This window comes from Strix uralensis, chromosome 10 (genome assembly GCF_047716275.1).
Source record: "Strix uralensis isolate ZFMK-TIS-50842 chromosome 10, bStrUra1, whole genome shotgun sequence".
Lineage (NCBI taxonomy): Eukaryota > Metazoa > Chordata > Aves > Strigiformes > Strigidae > Strix > Strix uralensis.
The window spans coordinates 10,720,048-10,741,523 of record NC_133981.1 but is presented as its reverse complement, the minus strand read 5'-3'; the positions used below and the strand labels follow the sequence as shown (position 1 = coordinate 10,741,523).

General features: G+C 42.0%; 1 protein-coding gene across 7 annotated transcripts in view; it reads right to left on the bottom strand.

Annotated features, from left to right (window-relative positions):
• Positions 1-21,270, bottom strand: part of CHL1 (cell adhesion molecule L1 like) — a 141,341-nt gene extending 120,071 nt beyond the window's left edge. Inside the window, exon 1 of one of the 7 annotated variants that reach the window (XM_074879177.1) lies at positions 21,104-21,270. The gene's annotated coding sequence lies outside the window, so the exon portion shown is untranslated. Of the gene's footprint in view, positions 1-20,924; positions 21,048-21,103 lie in introns of those variants that run through there. The other 6 variants (XM_074879180.1, XM_074879174.1, XM_074879181.1 and 3 more) reach the window with 6 other exon arrangements.
• Between the last annotated feature and the right edge of the window lie 206 nt (positions 21,271-21,476).

The window sequence follows — 21,476 nt, the reverse complement described above, 5'->3', positions numbered from 1 at the left end:
CGCCTTTGATCATTTTATATTGAAGTAGTCTCTTGTTTAATACGTAGCTAAGATGACTGCACGATAACATCAAAACAGAAGGGAACATAAAGAACATGAAAGAATATGAAGTCAATAGCTTCGCCAATCACAATACATAAACAGGCCTAGTTAAAAGCCACAGCATTACAGTGCCGTCTTTATGCACTCACAAAGCTGCCCGCAGTGTTAAGACCAACTACAAACTGAAGCTAATGATTAAAACCACATTGGGTTTGCTTTCTTCTGCTTTAATTGTTGTTCGCTTTTCTCAAAAGGTATAGATCCACAAATCCAGCACCTATCTTTGTGTTTCTTCCTAAAAGCCCAACACACCAGCTGGTTGAACTGTGTCTCTGATAGAAATCAGAATTTCCAAGCCAGGGTTTCCTCAATGCATGGAAGCTACACACACCCATAAAACGTGGTCCTTCACCCTTGTACCATCATCCTTACAACAGAGTCCAACCGTGCTCTAACCAGTTCCAGAGGTATTTCTAACAAGAAGCAAAGAGGGAGAAGAAGTTTCATTGAAATCTCTCTCATGCTCTTTTAAGAACATTAACCCAATACAAAAAACCCCTAAAAATAAAAGAAAAAAAGCCTAGTAACACCAGACTTTGTCTTCCTAATCCCCAACACCTTCCTGTTCTAGTGTTTAGATAAAACTATGCAGTATGTTTTGGAGGCCAGACAGGCGGAAAAGTTGATGTCTACTGTCTAGAACTCATCTCACACTTGGTTTTCATACCATATTTCTTGGCTGCTTATACTCATGCTAATCTGCTAAAATTACTTTACGCACTTGGAAGGCAACATATCACTTGTACTCAGTTCTATTATTCATCAGACAACCACGATGGCAGCTCCATGACTGACTGCTAATTATCCTTTCCCACTGGATGTCAGAGACGGTTGCATTTTCGGCAGCAATTTATTCTTCTTCCCATGGAGTCATGAGGTGGAGGCTGAGGTCTATTGAAGTCAGTGACAAAAGCCCCATTGACTTCAGTTGTGTCAGAAATTCATCTTCTGATGGAAAGAGACTTGCTTAAGTGTTATTTAGTACATGATGTCAACACTTCGAGATAACAACTGACACGAGAACAACATGCACATTACCAATGGGGCCACGATAGGACACAGCACTCAAAGGCTCTGCACGCCATCAAATCCCTGTCACAGGACCAGACAGAATGGTGGCACATTCACAATTCAGGTGTCTCCCAACAGAGAACAGCCTCATCTCTGCTCAAGCCCAGTCCACACACCATGGTCTGTAATACATGGGAACAGTAGAACTTTGCCTGTGTGATGGGCATCTCATTTGCTTGGTGGGCTGGATCCACACTGCAGCCTGTAGGCTGGCTTTTTCATATCTAGTGTCTAAGAGGGAGATACAATCCCTGTTTATGAAAGCAGTTTGGAATACCTACAGCATTATAAATTCACAGAGCACATTGTACCTTAACTTCTTTAACAGAGGCAAGAGCTAAAAAGGCAATGAATGAGCAGGCAAAGGAATCTCACCTTTCACTGACTTCCTATGTCTCCCTCCTAGAACTGCCAGCAAGAAGGATGGCAACACCATACAAAATGCTCACTTCTTACAAGAAAAGTCAGAGTTTTTACCTGGAGAATGTTTCATATATGTAAACGAGAAATTAAAGATAAAATCCCAGTGTTGACAAACACTTTCTGAATTACAACAGGCTTTGATGATAGTTTTGCTGGTTTGGGTTCCCCCCTCCCCCCCCCCCCAATAAGCTATCTTGACTTGTCCTTTCTCTCAGCTAGCACTATGGCCTTACTCTCCCTCACTTACATTAATTGAAGTGTTTCACTTCCACATCCTTTAGTCCCAGTTGGAGGACACCCTTTGCCTGAACTCTCAACTGGAATGATGGGAATGATGCTCCTCAGCCCTCCCTCCCTCCTCCATCCAGTTCTTCATCCTACAGAAACAGGAGATGTTTTAATAACCCATCACCACACTGAGACAGAAGGTACCCAAGCATACAAACACGCACACACTTGGGACAGGACTGTTCTCTTGTCTCTGTGCGGTCTCCTCAGGCTACATCACTTCTGGCTGTCTCTGGGTTCCCATGTTCCTTCCAGCTCATATCCAGCCCATGCTCATTCCCTGCCTCCTATATTGCTTCCAGACCGTCTGTGCAGAAAGCTCTTTCAGCTACTCATATAACTTCTCCAGTTTACAGTAGCTGAGGGCATAGTCACCAATTCCTCCAGCCAGCGTGCTGATCACAAGTGAACAGTGGTAGTTTCAGCAGAGATGTTTGGCTTTTGCAATGGTCTTTGTAGAGCAAAGCCATTCCTCAGGCTAAAAATATCAGCAGGCTGCAGGAACACTGCCAGGTCCAGGGGCAAGGAATCAGCAGAAGCCTATCATCTCTTCCCCACCTGCATGAGCCTGAGCAGGTGAGGGAAGAAGCATCATCTCCCGAGGGCAGCAGCAATGATGAGTCAAGCTGAAAGGCAGTTTTTAGCTGTTGGTCGAGACCAGCAGTTGTTTTAGCAGCCATCCCGCCCCAAACTGAGCGGAAGAATATTCTGCATAAGTCCATCTTTCTCATGCTGCTAAACGTAGGTAGTAAGATAGAAGTCTTTTGTTTGTGTGCAAATCATTTAAAAAGAACTTCATTTTAAAAAGGAAGCCTCCAAATACATTTAAAATCCTGTTCAAGCCAAATTCTCAGCACAGCCTGTTAGGTTTTATTCAAATACATTTTTCTATGCTTCTGTATCAACTGACTGCAAGTTGCTGGTCCTTTGTTCTGTGTAAGGTTCATCTTCACTTTGCTATTCCTGTACCAGACAAACCAGCAAGCTGACCTCTGGGGACAAGGAAAATCCACTCTCCCCATTCAGGATGGGTCTCTGGAGCATCTAAACCACAGAAGCCTTATACAGTCTGAATCTGCTTTTCTGATGCATCCTTTTATTTGTATTGTTTAAAAATGCTTTATGCAAAAAATTTATTGCTTAAATTAACAGCAAGTCTTATATATGGAGGACAAAAAGAAGAATGATAAGAATAAATCACGATTCCTACGTAATATGTGCTATGACAAAGTGGTATAACTGAAGATGGTTTGTAAAAACTATCTTAAACTACGAAGCAAAATCCACAAGAGCAACACATCAGGCTAAAAATGAATAAATAAAAATCAGTGTGCACTGTACTGGTCGCTTGCAAAATTAGACAATTAATTCTGTGTAAACTAACCTATCAGGAAACCACACTGTAGGGATTCTGATAGCTGTTATTGCAGTACACTATATTAAGGAAAGAGCGCTTTAATGAGATCCCTGGAGAGTCTCTACGGACTTGGATCTTCCTCTTGAAAATACCATTTTTACCCCATTTAACTACCAGTATGTTGCATCTCTGATACACATATGAACACACACACATGCACCCTCCCCCTCCAAAAAAAAAAGCTATTAACACAATTATCAGTACCAATAATCATTGTGCTTTTCAGGATCAAAAAAGACATTATGCCAGTTTCAATATACAAGATCCATCAGAAATAACATCTGTATATTAAAACCCACTGCACTTAAAACCACTTACAGCCAGAATAGCAGCAGCACAAAGAAAGCTTTTACACAGAGGGGTGCAAAAAATCATAATAATAATAAAAAAAAAAAAAATAAATTCACATTGTGCTTACCAGAACAATCTGCAACCTGGCTTTTATTAATGTTTTGTTTTTCTATAAGTAAAGACCTAGTGTAGAGCTTGCCAAGTACAATAAATGCCCCAGTTTAACATTTGATTTTTCAAATAAGTACTGGAGAAAACAACCTTCAGCATCAAACTCAAAATGGCTGTATTTCAAACTGATTGCTTGCTGTAAAGTAACAGCTGTAAAATAGCAAGGCAGAATATTTTGATTAGAAGCTTAGTAGCAGGGTTAGAAGCTGTTCTTCTATTTACAGATTCTGTGTAAAAACATGTATAACCACATTTATGTCCTAAATCTGAGGAGTCAATATTCTCAGGTTTCAAAAAGCTTTTCCAGTGAAGCCTGTGGATTTTTCTCATTTTATTATCTGTTTAACAGAAGTTCTGCTAAACAATGCCTTAGAGGGGCAAAAAAGTGAAAAAGTATTTTATTAATTGCATTTAACATGAAGTGCAAATAAATAAACAAGCCAAGAAAGAAACCCTTATAAACCTTTAAGCCACCCTTTAAACTTAGATGAATTACTGCTTTTCTTCTCCAACTATCCTATTAGTCCTTATGTAAGTACCAACTCTCTACATCACTAGTACAATGGACTGGACATTACTAACACAATGGACCAGGCTGTGATACCAATGTTGATTTGCAGCAGTTTCATACTTCGGCAAGTCATTAGGTTAAAGAGGTAATGGGTTAAAGAGTGAATGGAAAGACTCAGATCTTAAGCAGTTAATGAATGTAGAACAACATGCTAGTATATGCTGAATTATTACAGTGCTGCTGCCATTTTACCTGGGCCAGCTTATGTGACATCTCTGCCATCATGGAAATGGGCTCCCACCTGGACCATCCAAGACACATCAAAATTAAAGCTGGAGGAAGCCAACCTGGACAGCCACCCCTGAAGTCAGCTCTCCACAGGGAAGACAATTCTAGCATGTTTTAAGCACCCTTAATTGATTTTACAATGCTAGAAAACTGAAAAAGAGTTCAAATACAATCTTTGAGTCCTAATATTTACATGAGCAAACATTTGTTTATCTGTCAGCTGTGTAATCTCAGAGCCTCTGTAGAGCCTGGGACAGCCTCTTAAGTAGCTTTCTCCAGTTCTGATTAGCTGACTCCACAGCCAGCCCTATAAATATTCTTAACATTTGCACCCATTGGACCAAGTATTTTGTTGAGCAGACTAATTGGTTCACAACCCCTGCTAAGTATCAGCCATATCATCCCTGACTGCCATAGGCTACGATCATCATTAGCCAAGTGACAATCTCCTAGAGAATTTTGGCTCTTTAATCTCCATTCTCCCCAAGGACATCAGATTTATTATGGGTTAAAGCTATCAGAGTTTGCTCTCGTTCCTTTCCTACGCTATATTCTCAGCATAAAAGGAAAAAATCTTGTGAACATGGTGACACAAAGGAAGCTCATGTCCACGTCTCCCTGAAGGGACCACAAGATGCTACAGACCTTGGGGCTGACGCAGCCAAGGCAGAGGGCCAGATCCTGCCTGCATACAAATTTCCATTGATTTTCAAGAGAAGTGTAAATTAACAGATCCCAGCTGAAGTCACACACTGATGAAAGGTGCCCTTGATCAGAATCATTCCTTTTACTGACACCATGTTAACACCGAAACACCAAGGTTGGGATTGTCCCAGAGGCTGCAGAAACACCCCGTGCCTGAGTACACCTGCCCTGAGACCCAGCAGTGGTGGGGTGTGGAAAACTGAGGAGGGAGAAGCGGAGGAAGAGATGAAACGCAGGTCAAAAGCTCGAACAAAAGGTGAAAAAGAGAATAAAGGTGGGAAGAATGAAAGACATAATATCCTCAGAAAGTCAGAACCCACGCAAAGAGTACCAGCTTCAAACAATGCAAATCTGACCTTTGTTATGGCTGTGCCATAAATCTGGAGATTTAGGCAAGAAATGGGGGGTGTTCTCTGCTTTGTTTCATTAGAAAGAAAAAGTTCAGCTCTTAAACTCAGGAAAAACTTTAAAATGTTAGAGATCTAGAGTATTAAGCCCTCTTACTTCAAAAGACACACAGATCACAGACACCAACAGCTCATAAGATGGTATTCAGAACCATAGATGTTCCCTCCATTAATTTTCCAGAAATGGGCTGAAAAAAAAAAAAAAAAAAACCAACACAAAACCAAAAAACCCACAACCACAAAACAAAAAAACAACCCACAATTAACAAGGAATTCCTCTCCTCATTGCATCTCTCCCCATTCAAAAGGGGAAAAGCAATCATCTTGCTAGAGACAAAAAGCCGTTCATGGCCCTCTGGCAGCCTTAGTCAGGAAGCATCCTCTGGATTGCCTACTTGCAGACCAAATTCTTTGTCCTCTTAAAAACAACTTCTGCTCACTTATGCTAGAGATTCACCTGACAAAAAGGGGAAATGAGATTTTAAACCACCAGTCACCATCCCAGCCTACCTGAAGGTAGCAGGGAAAAAAATCAGCTCTGCCATGTTGGCCTTTATGTAGTTTACAGAGGAAAATGGTCATTAAAGGAATGAAATCAAAGGAGCTCGCTCACGGACACTGCCTCTCTCATGTCCAAATGTGTAACAAGGCAATAAACTATGGGTTTCAATACCAGAGCTACACCACAGCAGCACCCTCCCACCACAGCAAGTGATCAGCATGCACAACACTTTTTTTTTCTTTGAGTCATGCTGAGAAATCTCTGCAATTTGTAGCTTTGGAAAGCCTCCACATTCACATTTAATTTGAAATGATATCCTCCCTGTCAAAACATGCCTGGGGGCAAGTCACTTATGAAAAAAAAAAAAAAGAGAGAAAAAAAATAAAAATCTGAATCTTTTTCTCTGCTCTGAGTCATAACATCTGCCACAGCGAGTGTCTGCAGCCAAACACAGGAAGGTGTTCTTCTACAGAGAGGAGCACCCAAATAAAAGCAATACCCCAAAATAGAAGGAATCTGAATCACTTCTCCATAGCTGTGGTAAGACCTAACTGTTAAATATTAAGAACCAATAAACATTAGTTTATGAGCTTTCCAGCTCTTCTAATGTACCTGCACAAGACAAGGATCTGAATTACACCATACATATTTATAAATAGATGTATGTGCACTTGTACGTGTATACTCACACAAACACACACATCATAGGTGTGTAATTTCAAGTTTCAAAATTAATGTCTCCAGAATAAATCTAAAAAATTGATACACTCCATAGTGAGCTGCTTTGCTTTTGTTTGTTTCCCTTCAGTCACATCAGATACTGCTGGCACTCTGAATATTTGCAGTGAAGATAAAGCAGTATCAGAAACAAAACCCAAGGCAAAAGCTATTGCCCACTGCACAAAACTGTTTAGGAAAAAAAAAAAAAAAACAAAAAGCTACACATACATATCTCAAATGATCTTTTCCTAGAACTGCCATGATGGTTAAACAATTCCATGCAAAACCATACATATATAGTAAGCAATTTAACTAACTGTGTGTGTATATATATCTTACAGTGTATCATCTTAAGACTTTATCCACTCAAACTACTGTCTCTTAAGAAATGGCCAGGACACTCAGTTCAAAGGAAACTGTGAAAAACCTTGTAGGAGGCAGTTACAGAATAATCTACATAGGGAGACATTAATTTCCTATCCCTCTATTTAGAAACAGCCTATGATCTAAAACATGAGACTTTCTCAGAAGGTCATAATAGATTTGTTTCATTTTATTTAACTGAAGTTAAATTCACCAAATAGCCCCTGGCCTTCGGAAGGCTGAAACTGAATAGTGTTTCTATTGGATTGTTTTCTTTCTACAAAAAAAGAAAAATCACTTCAATAGAAAGCATCTGCTCAGAAGGCCAAGGTGGTCAAGATGAACTGAGATGGGAGGTTCCGTACAGAACACATTCGAAAGGACTAAAAATAAGTATGGTGCAAAATTAGCAATTTAGATGTGTTGCTAATACAGTTACCTTTGACACTAAGTCTAACTGTATTCCAAGGGCATTCAAAAGTTATAGAAATAGAAAGGACTAAACAGGTCAAAAATAAGGAAAATACTAAAGGTCCCTTTAAGAAAGGAATGAAAAGAATTATCAGTATTTCATGTACAGATGAAGTGTTTCAAGGAATGAACATGACAGACATAAGTATTTATGAAAACAGGTGAAACAAGGTCAAATAGTCACTTTAATGATCACTCTGGAATTAAGAAACAGCAAATTTAAAATGGGAAAGAAAATCATAATAATTAAATTTGTGAACTCTCTGACACAAAAAGGTTATTGATACAAAGGGCGTAATGATTAGGAGAATAATTAGATGTTTAAAGTGCTAATAATAATACTTCCCTAAGCCAGGATAAGAATTTATAAGGGCTATAAGGGCTATTGATCTCATGTTTCAGGATAGAAGCCAAGCAGTAAGTGCTTGGTAAGAATGTTTTTCATTCACAAAAAAAAAAAAAAAAGTATCTTTCAGGGACACTTTTTTCCTTAATTGTGATAATGAGAGTTCAGGGGAGGAGGGAGGAAGGTTTCGGGTTGATTTTTTTGGTGGTTAGGTGTTTTTTTATTTCCCAGGGTCTTGAGTTATCTAGTATTAGTTACTAACAGAGATAGGATTCTAAGTTAATTGGATCTTTAATCGGATTGAGTAGGGTAATTCCTGCCTCTCTGCGTTCCTAATGGATGTCACAGTGTCGTGAATTAAATGCTGAAGTGCTGCTCAGATTTGAGAACAGCTTCTAGGGAATCCTTAGGCAAAGACAATTATTCAAATGTCCACTGAGTAAGAAAATGATCATCAAGGTCAACAGACTTCCAACTGTATTTTGAAATAATTACTGTCCAGTTAGTCCATTATTACAGGCAGTGCAGACATTCTTGCATTTTTTTTTTCTCAAGAAAACAGTTTATTACAATTTATCAGTCTTCCTAGTTCCAAGGAGAACATTACCATAATAAGCCCAGGTTCTAGTGCAGTCCTGAAAATATCCACACGCTGACCCAGAAGTCAGAAAACCACTATTCAGTATTGCTGGCAATGTAAAATGTTTATGGCCATAAGAGGCAGAATTAGTTGACCCATGCAGAGTTGCAGGTAATTGGGTGCTCTAAGTGATCACAAAGTTTATTTCTGTTAAATAGTCCAAAGGAAACATGTTGCCAATTTACACTGAAAAGATCCTGAAATAACTACTCTCTATAAATCCAAAAACAATACAGGAAGTGTTGCTAAACAAAGGTGATAGCTTTGTGATGGAGTTGTGAAAAATAATACACGAGTTATTTGTTTCCACATAACAATTACAGAAGTATTCTCTACTCTGGACATAAGATAGCACTTTCAAAAATTTTTCTGGAAAAGTGATTTTCAGTCCTGGTTAAAGAGCTTCCACAATAGCAAAGTGACTTACAGTCATTAAGGCATCTGTTTCACTTCCATTATAACTGGAGATCCACAGAAAAACCCAGCAGCAAATTCACCTGGACCATGATCTTGACTGAACCACTGCACTTCCCCACTGAAGAAACACAGCATTACATTTATATTAACAATTACCTGGATATCAGGCACTGTGAGCACTTGAAATAAGTATGTTTCTTCTTTGAAAAAAAAGAAGACACGGTCACTGATCTGGTGAAACCATTTCAAGAGGACAAACACATACACAGACAATACTCATCAAAAACAGCCAACACCACATAGGTTTCCCTGCTGGATTTCCCCAAAATTTGTTTCTAATAGTATAAATACAGGATTCATGATTTCTTTTAAAACTTGTACAGCATTGATGTCAATAAAGTGAAGGGCACACAAGAGACCACAGTGCCAGCTCGCTGCTGAAGAGGTAAATCGTGCCATAGCCCAGGTGATCCATGACGTGACCTTCACTTCTGGGGAACATGGCACGGCTCTCACAGTGGGATGCAGCCATCAGCTCCATCACAGCTAAGCAAAGTTGATTGCACTGTCTTCTCTCACAGCAGCAGAACAGGGAGCCAATGGTGCCAAAAGCCCAAACCACAAATAGGAGGTTTCTTCATCATCATTAACAAAGCATGGAATCCAAAATTGCTGTTTTGACTATGAAACAGATGACTCCAGCTCTGCCAACACTCAAGGTGTTTCCAATGCCAAAACTCACTTTGCTGAGACATATGCTCCTGTATTTAGAAACAGAAGCTCCTTCTCCAGATTAAATTCCTTTCTTTGCCCTTTTGGTGTTTCTATTTCTCCTTTTTGTGCTTCCCATGTACATTCCTCCTTTTTCTTATTTTCTGCCTTTGATTGCTCTTTCAGTGCTCAAAGATTTTAAGGCCTTTGCACTCTTCTGTACGTCACAGGCTTTTCCCTATCACCTACAAATAATATCCAGTAACTTGTGTTTGACTGATCATATCACACAAGGTATCCAGTCTCGATTTGAACACATCATAGTTCACTCCAGTGGTTAATCACAGATAAAAAATTGTGTTTAATGTCTAATTTAAAATTGTCTGGCTTCAGCTTCCAGCTATTGGATCTTATTTTTCTTTTCTCTTCTTGATTAAAAAGCTGGATATGCTTTCCCCATGAAAATACTTGTCCCTGTAATCAAGTCCTCTCTCAATCCTCTTTTTGATGAGCTAAGCAGATTGAGCTCTCTAAATCTCTCACTGCAGGGAATTTTCTCTACTCTTCAAATTGATATTGTGTTTATTTTCTCAACTCTTCAGTTTTTTAAACTCTTTTTTCAGCTTTTGGCACCAAAACTGGCCATAGCTTTCCAGCATTCTCATGCACTTAGATAAAAACCCTGTGTCAAAGGATCCCGCTAGTCCTTCAGCCATAGCATCCCTTTGGGAAGCCATCTTCCTTTCTTTGTCTCTTGTGATCCCTCCATACCCTTTCACTGTAAACAGAAAGGGTAACTAGATATAAGGAGGAAATTTTTTATGATGAGGGTGGTGAAACACTGGCACAGGTTGCCCAGAGTGGTGGTAGGTGCCCCACCCCTGGAAACATTCAAGGTCAGGTTGGACAGGGCTTTGAGCAACATTATCTAGTGAAGATGTCCCTGCTCATTGCAGGGGGGTTGGACTAGATGACCTTTAAAGGTCCCTTCCAACCCAAACCATTCTATGATTCTATTAACTCCTCTCAAGTATACCCTCTTCTAGTGCATTGGTTAAGACACAGACTGTTGGGAGGATAGGAGAAGAGGCAACATCTTGTCAGGTGGTCAGTCTGCTCCATACAATTTATTATTTCCACACTACCGATATTGCCTCATCAACAATTTTGGCATCAGTCATTTAATTTTTGTGTCCAGATTATTGATAGAGAAGTTAAATAGTTGCAGGACTAGCTTTCACTCTTGTGAAACTGTGCTAAACCCACACATCTTTCAACAAATAATCCCCACGGACAAATACATTTTTAGCTCTGTTAGTTAATCTTAATCCATTAAACAAGACTGCTACCAATTTTACATACTAACTTAGTTTGTTTGTTTTTAACTGAGATTTCATGAGACACCAAATCTAACACCTAGAAAACTCCGCCACAATGCTTAGTTACCCGTTATCTATCAAACCTGTAACTCCATCAGGAATGGGCTCCCTTTTCACAAAGCCACGGTGACTGGCCTTAATTATCTCTCTATTCTTTAACTCTATATTAATTCAGTCCTCTATTAACTTATCCATTATTTTTCTGGGATTGGTGCCAAGCTCTCCAGACAATCATCCCCTACCTCCTTCAGCTTTCCCTCTTTGTACATGGGTTCCTCCAGTATTCCTGCAGAACACTGAGACACATAGCCTAACGGAGCCAAAAATACTTTGTCATTCTTGTATGATATATCACCCTATCTTTTCCAAAAATCCTAAGCAAGACTTTTCCCAATAGACATTTTATCCCTTTGATCAGTCTCACCTCTCCCTCCCACCACTGTTTCTGTCCACCCATCCCAGTTTATCTGTCGTACAGGTGCAGAGATGCCAAATCCAGCCGCTGAGAACAATACAGACCACAGAGGCCATCACTACAGCCTGCTCATGAAAGCTATTTCAGAGACTTCAGTGTTACATTTTAGCTGTAAAACTTGATTTTTAGGAGAATTCAGCTTTGGCCTATCTATATGATATTAACTCAGCCAGAAGTCTTTTTTACAGGGATGCCTGTTTCCTCACCCCACAGCATCCTTTCAAGTCCCTGTTTGAGAAGCACATTTAGCACCACACATTAATTGAACTTTCAAGCGCCAGCCCAGCGTTCAGTGATCCTAAGTGGACAGGACACCATCTTCTCTCAAAGGTGTGCTGCAAATTGCCGGATTAGCACTGCACAACCCTAATGCGGTCAAGCATTTGAAATATAAGCTGTCTTACATTATTTACCTGTAGCTAAGTTACAGTTCAATTACTGAAGTAATATCTCATTCAGGCAGAACAAAGAAAAAAGTATGCAAATGAGTGAATTTAAATTCACTTAATTTAAAGGTCTAAAATTTTTAAGGACGCATTCCCTCTCTGGGGACATTGGGGTTTGGGGATTACAAAATACATAAAGCTGTAAATATATATATAAATATAAATGGATTGCCATTGCCTGAGCTTCAGAAGTTTGCATACATTATTCTTTCCAGTGAGTGCATTATATAATAAACACTGCAAATACATAGCACTCCTGCCTATATCCTATCCTACATAAGGATAAAAAATTTGGTCTAACCACCACCCATTACAAGGAGCTTTGTGCACAGACAAGCTTAGCATACATTTTGGAGTATGACGGTGGAAGAGATTTGTATAGAGAATGCTGCTTATCTGCTGTATTCCAATATTTTTTTTGTGATACACATGATAAGATTTGTGAATAGCCCTTGATGTTTGCTGTCTGTTGGGGTTTTTGGGTGTTGGTTTTTTTTTTAAATAAACACTGAGGCATATTTCTTCTGCACCAAAAATGAAATTTTCATCTTGCTATGCAGTTGGAATTATATGAGGTTTCACTGCACAGTGATGTCTGACAAGGGGAATGGCTGACAGTGAAAATTTGCTGCACTGGCAGGATAATTAGGTACAATGCTCTGAAAGGCAGGATCCTGCACACGTGGAAATAAATGGGAGAAACTTCCTTTTCTTTAGGGGCTGTGTACCTAGAACAGCTGTATTACTTTCTGGTGCCACCACACTTACTGCACTTTGATAAAGCTTTGTGCCATAACATAGCTCAAACAGCTCTCAATTTTCAGCAGTTCCCTGGGATGTAACGTGAAGCTGAAAAGGCGAGTTGGAGCGTTTCCCAGCAGGGAGACACCGGCTGGGCAGGTATTAGCCAAAAAGCACCTACCAGCAGGGTGGGTAAAATCACCAGTTGAGTGCTGCAGAGACAGAGACAGCGGGGATGCTGCAATTCAAACCGATAATCAGAGATAATACAAATCCCAGATTTAGGCAAAAGCCTAAGTCAAACCTTATACAGTCAGTAATAGAAAGGTGCATTTGTCATGCAGGTAGTAAATCCTGAGCAATTACTGTGGATTTTGGTGGCAACCCTGTAAATTTAATGAAGTAGGTATGTCTGAGCTTTGTACAGCTGGGACAGTCCCTTAATCGCTGTTACTTTATAGCTTACAGTACAACATTTGTAATTTGTATGACTCAGAAAACAAGAATATTCATTACTGTTTCCCGGTTATTTGTTTCCAGTCAAAATATGAGACAAGAATATGCCACTTGATAGGAGACACCATTATAAAGCTCCTAACACGCCTGTCTGCAGTGAGCCTGAGCGTGCAGCCTGTTACAGCATGCTCACTGATGGACATGGCGAGCCCGTGCGGATGTCGGACACAATTCTCCAGAAGCCCAGATGGCATAAGTCGGTATAACTCAATCATCCTCAGCTGAACCACAGTAATTTGTATCAGTCAAGGGCCTGAGCCATTATGCCTATTTCTCAAACTGGTTAGGTTGTAAATTAGATTTTCATCACTCTTGGGATAAAAACCTGACTCTGCTGAGGTCAGTGGGAGTTTGACCATCTATTTCAGTGGCGCCATGACTTCACCAGTGGTTTTCATGTGCAATATTAATCCCAAAAGTCACCACAGTATCAGGTTTATTACTTTCCTAAAAACATATTCAATAAAATCTTCCATTAATACTTGCAGATACTCTTAGTTCAGTTCTGTGTTAATTTCTTCTGCTCAAATGTACCAAAAGAAAAATTCATCTCAAAGGATTTTTGATTTTAATTACCAAAATAGCTACCGTTTTGATTGATGCTTCAGCAGAACTCGTACAAAGTACTGAATACAGTTTATTCAGCTGTAAAACTGTCGCATGACCAAGAACATCAGATGGGACCTTCTCTGACTCATATCAGGTCAAAATAGAAATCTTCTAAAATCTATTCCCTATAATGAAATTTTACTAGAACAAAGTCATTGGTGGAGTAATATGAGAGAATAACCTGTGAAAAATAAAGCACAGGACCCTGATCCGGTAAAATACCTGAGCAGTAACCCCAGTTTTAGTTAATAAGTTCATTAAAATCAGCAAACATATTGTAGTTTGGAGTATTTTGCCTATGAAGAAGTAAAAACCAACAAAATTAGGCAAATGGGCACGGGTGCAAGCATACACACAGACCTGTATCAACCAACACAAACCACCCCAGTACCACAGAGGGAAGGATTTTAGTGATGTGACAGACTGACCACACTGGGCTAGGAGATCACTCTTGGAAAAAAACTGTAGATGCTCCAAAACCTACAATCTTTTGTTGTTAACAATTCTCTGATTTCAGTGAACTGCAAAAAAAATGTTGTATTCTGTGAGTATGCCTGAAAAATAAAAGCCATTGAGTTAATAACTACTGTTAGCTGAAAGCACTGTTATGGTATTTTCTAACAGAAAAAATCTGCCCTGGAATAATAATTTTACTTTTCCTGTAAGCAGAGCAATCTTTCATCAAGACTAATTTTATTTCAAGCACTGGGGATACAGCAATGGCACCAGCCATTTTTTACTGAAACATTGTTCCAGGTTTCCATCAGTTTTAATACTGTAATACACACGACATCACTGAACGATGCATTTTTCAAATACACTTTAAAGCTGTGGGAATACACCCCTTAAAGGCAGTCCTCTCCTCCTTTCAAGTGCCATACAAGCACAGCAGGCAGCATTCAAAGCCACCTCTTCTGTGTCAGCCAGCGGGAAAGGCTGACAGGGAATTGGTTGTGTCACACTCGAAAAGTCACCAAAGGAGACACAGACTGAAAGGTGGATGGGCCCAATTCTGCAATTCATTTCTTCCCTACTCCTCTTAGGAGATTACTGCCTAACCAATTAATTTCAGCTGGGAGGCTGTCCTGAATAGCAACTGCCAGCGTTTCAGAGTCGTCTCTAGGGTCTCCCAAAAAATGGAGACACTTGAAATGAGATTTTTAGAAGCACTAAAGTCATCTGACTAAGCTATATTGAAAGGCAGGAGGACTTTGGCTCACTGAAATATTTAGATACACTTCTTTGAAACTGGAGTCCTGTGCTTTGACTATTTGGCTTGTTTATAGTTAAACTTTCTCTTCATGAGGGCACTGAGATTTGCCAGACCCCCTTCACATGGGTTCATCCCGCCTTTAAAGTTAAGCCCCATCCACCTCTAAAAAACAACCAGCAGGCACAAGCACTTGTGAATGCACAACCCCTGTGCTGCCTTCCATACTCCCATGAGGAGGAGGAGGAGGCAGCGAGCGCAGCAGGAGCATCGCCGGGCAGGTGGGAGCTGCAGAGGTGGGGTCCACGCTGAAGACCAAGAGCATTGGCAGAGCGATGCGAAGGCCATTGGTGCACACCTTGCTGCTGCACTGGGGCAGCCCAGGGGAAAGCAACGTCCACAGCAGGTATACAAGGTTCACCTTCCCCCACCTCCTTGATTGCAAATGTGGGGAGGATGAAACGGGGACACTACGAGAAGCTCTGGTTTTGCCACAGCGAAAGCCGTTGTGTGGAGGTTACCTGTCAGGAGCTTGGCATGGGGCTGTCCCCGAGGCAGCTCAGTCTGGCTGACAGACTGGCTATTACAGCCAGACCAGGAACCATCTGTTAAAAATATCCTCGAAAGCTGCACTCTTACAGAAACAACCCTACCCAGGCTTGACCATTGGCTCCTTCTCCCCCAGCTGCTCAGGCCTGGAGCCAGACATCTCTATTGCTTCTGTGCAGGAGAACGGGAGCAAAGATGAGATGAACCCAAGCAAGTTCATCCCTGTCCTCCCCAAACTCTCCTTCACCCTCCTTAAACTGAGCCATATCCCCACCACACCTCGAATTTAATTCCATCTTGATGCTGACTCAGCAAAAGGAGGAAAACACCTGAAAAGATAAATTGGCAATATTCTTGATAAATGGAGAAAAGAGAAGGATAGCGAGGGTCAAAAGAAATCATGAAGTCTTAAAAACCCTAATGAAGAAAGCAACATAAATCTTGTTCTTCTTACATAGAGCAGGATCTATACCTGGAGACCACCCTCAAAACAACTAACACTAGTTCAGCTATAACAATAAACACTCATTTTAATGATAAACTGTTTTCCATCTGCAGTTTTTTTGGCATTTTAGACATTCAGGTGTAATGAAGGAAGAACAAATATCTGCAAGGGAATGCTGCAGCCTCAGAAAATAACATCACAACAGCCATCATAGTTCCACACTGTGCATTTCATACAGGGTGCCTGGACACTTTGGGAGGAGAAACCCAAGACACCAAATATTACCATGTACCTTCATCTATTTATAATGCAGAGGCAATCACTGCAATGGCAAGCACTAATCAGCATTTGGGTATGCTAATACAGTTACAGAAATCAATGCATAAAACAGCTACAAGGAGAGTAGCTGCAAAAAGAAAAAACCCCAAACACAACTTTGAGTTTTGGGCATTGACTGTGTTAAATAGAGACAACAGGAAAAAAACCAAACACAAACCCACAGCAAAATCAAACAAGCTCACATGTGCCTAAATCTTTACCGCAAATTCGTCTAAGCCTAGAAAGCCAATTACAAGTACACAGGTTATGCACTGTAATGATCTTAGCCTAGAAATACTGACAATTAGTTGAGATTCGGTTCACTGTGGTCCAAACATGGCAGCAGTTATTATGGGCACTGCTAAAACATCCCCTTCTAGTCCAATACGCCAGTAAATCATACAATACCCAACCTCTTTGTCTAGGAAAGAAGTGAAATACCTGGATTCCTTCTTCTCACCAAGAGGGATGCCAACTACTGTCTAAGTAAAATAAATGTCATGACAGCCTGCATTTCTCCTAGCCCTAGTATGCTTCTTCTTAGCTACAATTTTAGAAGGAAGAGGATATGTCTATATTAGCAAGTAGCAGAGCTCAAAAGGACATAGATAAATAGAGCAAAACGGTGCTGGGAACCCCAAATCCACCCCCACACGTTGCAAAGGCTTCGCTTCAGCTCTAAGTCAGGAGGCCACGGATGAAAAGCCCATTAGTGCCTGAAGCGCACAAAGCAAACTCCTGAAACAGATATTCTGGTTTAGGTTCATCCAAAATTAATCCAGTCTATGCAGTCTCCCCATAATGCAAACCAAAGCACAGTAAGTGGCGATGGGATGACTGCAAGATTCCCTTCCACAGTGCACTCCAGCACTAAGATGCCAGCATACATGGACCCAAGGGTAACTGTAAAGAGTTCACTGACTTAAAAATATAATTCAGCATGTAGAAACTGTATGCAGGATGCCACAACCTGGTTAAAGGCAATATTGGTACTTTGGGTACATATAACAACGATGACATTTATCTTCCTTCTGCTCTCTACTAAATCTGTTATTTCCTTACACAAAATAGATCTGTTAAGAAACCAGTGTCTTCTGCAAGGACAGCCTAGCAGAGATGTCCAGCTATATGGGCTATAGGATGGGCCAGGCTGCCTCAATGCAGTTTGGACAATGACCAAACCGCATGTTCCATGTTGCATTTCATTTACTCATAATGGAGTGTGGGGTAATACCACAAGACCTTGCAGGATCTCAGACCTCGAGACAGCATGAGGGGAACTGTTCAAAAAGCATTTGGTAGATGACTGCCTTTGTTGAGACTTACTTGTCTCACTAATGATTTTGGTTTTTGAACAGAAGTCTAACTGAGAAAGGACAATTGAAACTTGTTATAAAACACCGATCACATCACCACCAGAATATGGTTTACAAGTAAGATTCCTGCTCTTTTTTTCATACCCATGCTGCTCCCCGGACTGTACTGAGGCATCAATTTTAATTATACATAATCTAAGGCTGTTATAAGGTAGGCTTTGTGCTAGCAAAAAAAAAAAAATCTTTAACAAAACAGAATTTCTACTTTACTGGACAAATATACCAAAAGAAATTGTGGCATCTCGGTGGGTTGCTAAGCAACCAAGAGCTCCAGTGTCACTTGTTTGTGATCAATTCAAGTCATTCATCAGGCTCTGAAGCACCAGCTCAGGAATTCCAACAAATCTGCGCCTTGGGAAAGCCACAGGGACTTCCTGCCACACAATAACACTTTCTTTCCTCCAAGATAAACTTTGTAGATGTTCTTTTGATCTGTGTGATATGTTCATTCATTATTCTTAACATACTGCTAATGGGAAAAGCTATAATTAACTAACTACAGCATTGTAACGCATGCAAGATAAACTGAACTAATTAGTAGTGTTTAAAGTAGTCCCTGTCCTCTCTCACTGGGGAAAGGAGCAGATCCTTTCTTATCACAGAAGCAACTGCCCACAACATTGTTTTATGTAATGGATAGCTACCTCTTTTTTTTTTTTTTTTTCATTTTTCCTTCCAAACATAAGTGATAAATTGTATTTTTATTGGCAAACAAGACGGCTACAATCCAAGCCACTCGAGGTACACATACATGTTGTGAATAATGTAATCTTTCATTTAAATGAAGGCTTATCTGCTGGGTTTCTTGGGATAAAGAAGTGTACTGTTATATTTTCATTCATTAAGCTTCATTACTGAAGCAACACATACTGAATGTCCACAACAATTACATTCACTCACACTGAGAGTGAGTTATATGTAATCAAGGTGTACACAGCTGAAGTACAATCTCTTTATTTCAGCCTCATATTCAGAATTCATTTTATTCCTATTTTGATAAAAATCAATAATAAATTGGAAGAGTTTAGAGAATGAACTGGTTTAGAAGCTGTGTGTTGCATATGGTAAAACTTCTACAACTCTTGGATGGCTGACAGGTTTTTTTACTGAAGATATTTAATGATACTTTCATGTATATTGTGCAATATTCCTGAAAGAACCCCATTACCTCCTGCAAACCTTGGTATCTTATCTTTTGCATCTTATTTTAATGTAACATAGTCTGGTCTTGTAGTTCTTCTGTAAGCCAGACTCCACTGACAGCAGATGTTCGGCCTAAGTAAGGACCACAGAAATTGGCTAACAAGAATTTTCTATTTTTTTAATGACTCATTGGGACAGGTGGTTTTTGGGTGGTTTTATTTTTTTGAAAGACAAAGAAAATTCATTACTTTTAAGCAACAGAAAAGTGTTAACACAGCAATAGTCATGCTCTCTAATACTTCATGTCAGGAAAAGCCAAGCAGAGGATCACGGGAAAGGATGGGCAAGAGATCATGTGCACAGCTTCAAGAAGACAGTGTCGCACATGTGTCCACAAATGAACAAAAATTACATGTTCATTTTAAGGTGTAAGCTTTTCCCCATCTCCTTTCCTCAAACCTGTAACTAAACTCATAATATTGTTTATGGAATGGTATCTGGAGAGCTACATAACACATACTTAACTCAGTCACATCAAATGAACCCTTGACAATCAAACAAAAATACCACCTGTCAGGTCTCTGGTGAAATTTTCCAAACCATGTTTCAAGCAAAACTATTCCTAGGTAGCACCAAAAATGAATTTACTTGCTTTCTGTCTGTTGAGTTATGGGTGAATACCTGTATGTTATCCAACGTATCATAGCTTAGATCCTTTCCACCCAAAACCAAGCAGCAAAGTAACATTAGTCATAGAAGTGATAGATGAAAAATCTATTTACATTTACTGTGTCCGACTCTTAGAAAACAGCATCTCCTTACAGTGTGAAAACCTAAACCCAGCTGAGACCAGTGATGCTCTGAGCGTGCAACACAAATTCCTAACGCACAGCAGACGACACTAAGGTTTAAAGATTCTTACGCCTCTCCTGGAGCGCAAGACAATCACATCGCTTCCCAGAAAAAAAAAAAAAAAAAAAAAAAAAAAAAAAAAAAAAAAGACTTTTGGGTACTGCAGGAAAAAAGGTATATATAAAATACTCGCCAAAATCATTAGGAAGGGAAGAAGAAACAAGTGTTTGCCACAGATGCGTGACTCCCAGGCTTGCAACCTGCAACCCACCTAAACCAACCAACACGAGGCAGAGCACGCCACTCCACAGCCGAGACCCCTGCGGCCCTGCCCGGACCCCCCCACCTCGCCCAGCCGCCCCCCCCCGCCGGGTTCCGCACCCTCCGGCAAACTTTCCGCGGGCAGCAGCTGCTCCGCCCGCCGCGCCGGCACCGGCTCCCGAGGCCGGGGGAGCCCTGACCGCCCCGGGGGGGGGTGAGAAAGGCGGGGGGGGGGGGCAGGACCTGTGCCCCGGGGACCCCCCGGGCTTCCCCCGGCGCTGTGCCCCGAGCCGCGGGCACCTGCTGGCCCCTTGGTGGGGCTGAGCCCAGCTCCGTTTCCTCATTGCTTTGCAGGGGGAAACCCGGCGCTTGCGGTGCGGGACAGGGAGAAGGAAAGAGAGATTTTTTAAAAAAAAAAAAAAAAAAAAAAAAAAGAGGCTTTTGGTAGAAAGGCAGGGCGAGGGGAGGCGGTGGCCCCGCGGCTGGGTACCCGCGGTCCCAGAGCCCTGCACCCCCCGCCAGCCCCGAGAGGGGACCGGGACCGGGACCCGCCCCACCCACCCCCCCCGCGTTACCTTGAGCCCGGCGCCGGTAGCGAGTGAGGGGCGGCCGGACCTGCCAGTCTTGGCGGCGGCGTCTCCGCAGCCCCGTCCCGGCTCTCCAAATTAATCGCTCCACCCCCCACCCCCCAAAAAAGAAAAAAAACCCACAAAAACCAAACCAAACACCCAACCACCCCAAACCCAACCCCGCTACACACCCACGAGAAGGAAGAGGGGTCCCTCCGTGACTGGCATCACTATCTCCTCCGGCAGAGCTTGCAGGGAGCCATGGCAACGAGCCCCCGCACCTCCCCAAACCGCTGCCCGCCTCCCCCCGGGGGGGCCGAGCCGCCCCCTGGCCCCCGGCCCGGCCCCGGTCCCGCTCGGCGGCCCCCACCTGCCCGATCCGACGCCCCCTCGGCGAGAGCCGGGAGCCAGCGGCGCCTCCGCCCCGCCGCGCTTCTCCGGGCGGCACCTGGGGACGGCGGGGAGGGACGGAGGGAGGCGGGAGGGGTGGGGGGAGCCCCGGCCCGGCCCGGCCCGGCCGCACCTCCCCTGCCCGCCTCCCGCCCCGGGGACCGGGGGGTGGGGGGGGGAAGGCGGAACGGGAGACGCACCGCCGCCTCCCGCCCGGGAACGGGAGCGGCCCCGGCCCGGCGGGGCGGGCAGGGAGGGGGGCACGGCGAGCCCCCGGCCAGCCGAGAGCCGAGGATCGAGGCAGGGGGGGAAGAGGGGGGAACTTCCCACCCGACAAGACCTCCTCGCAGTCC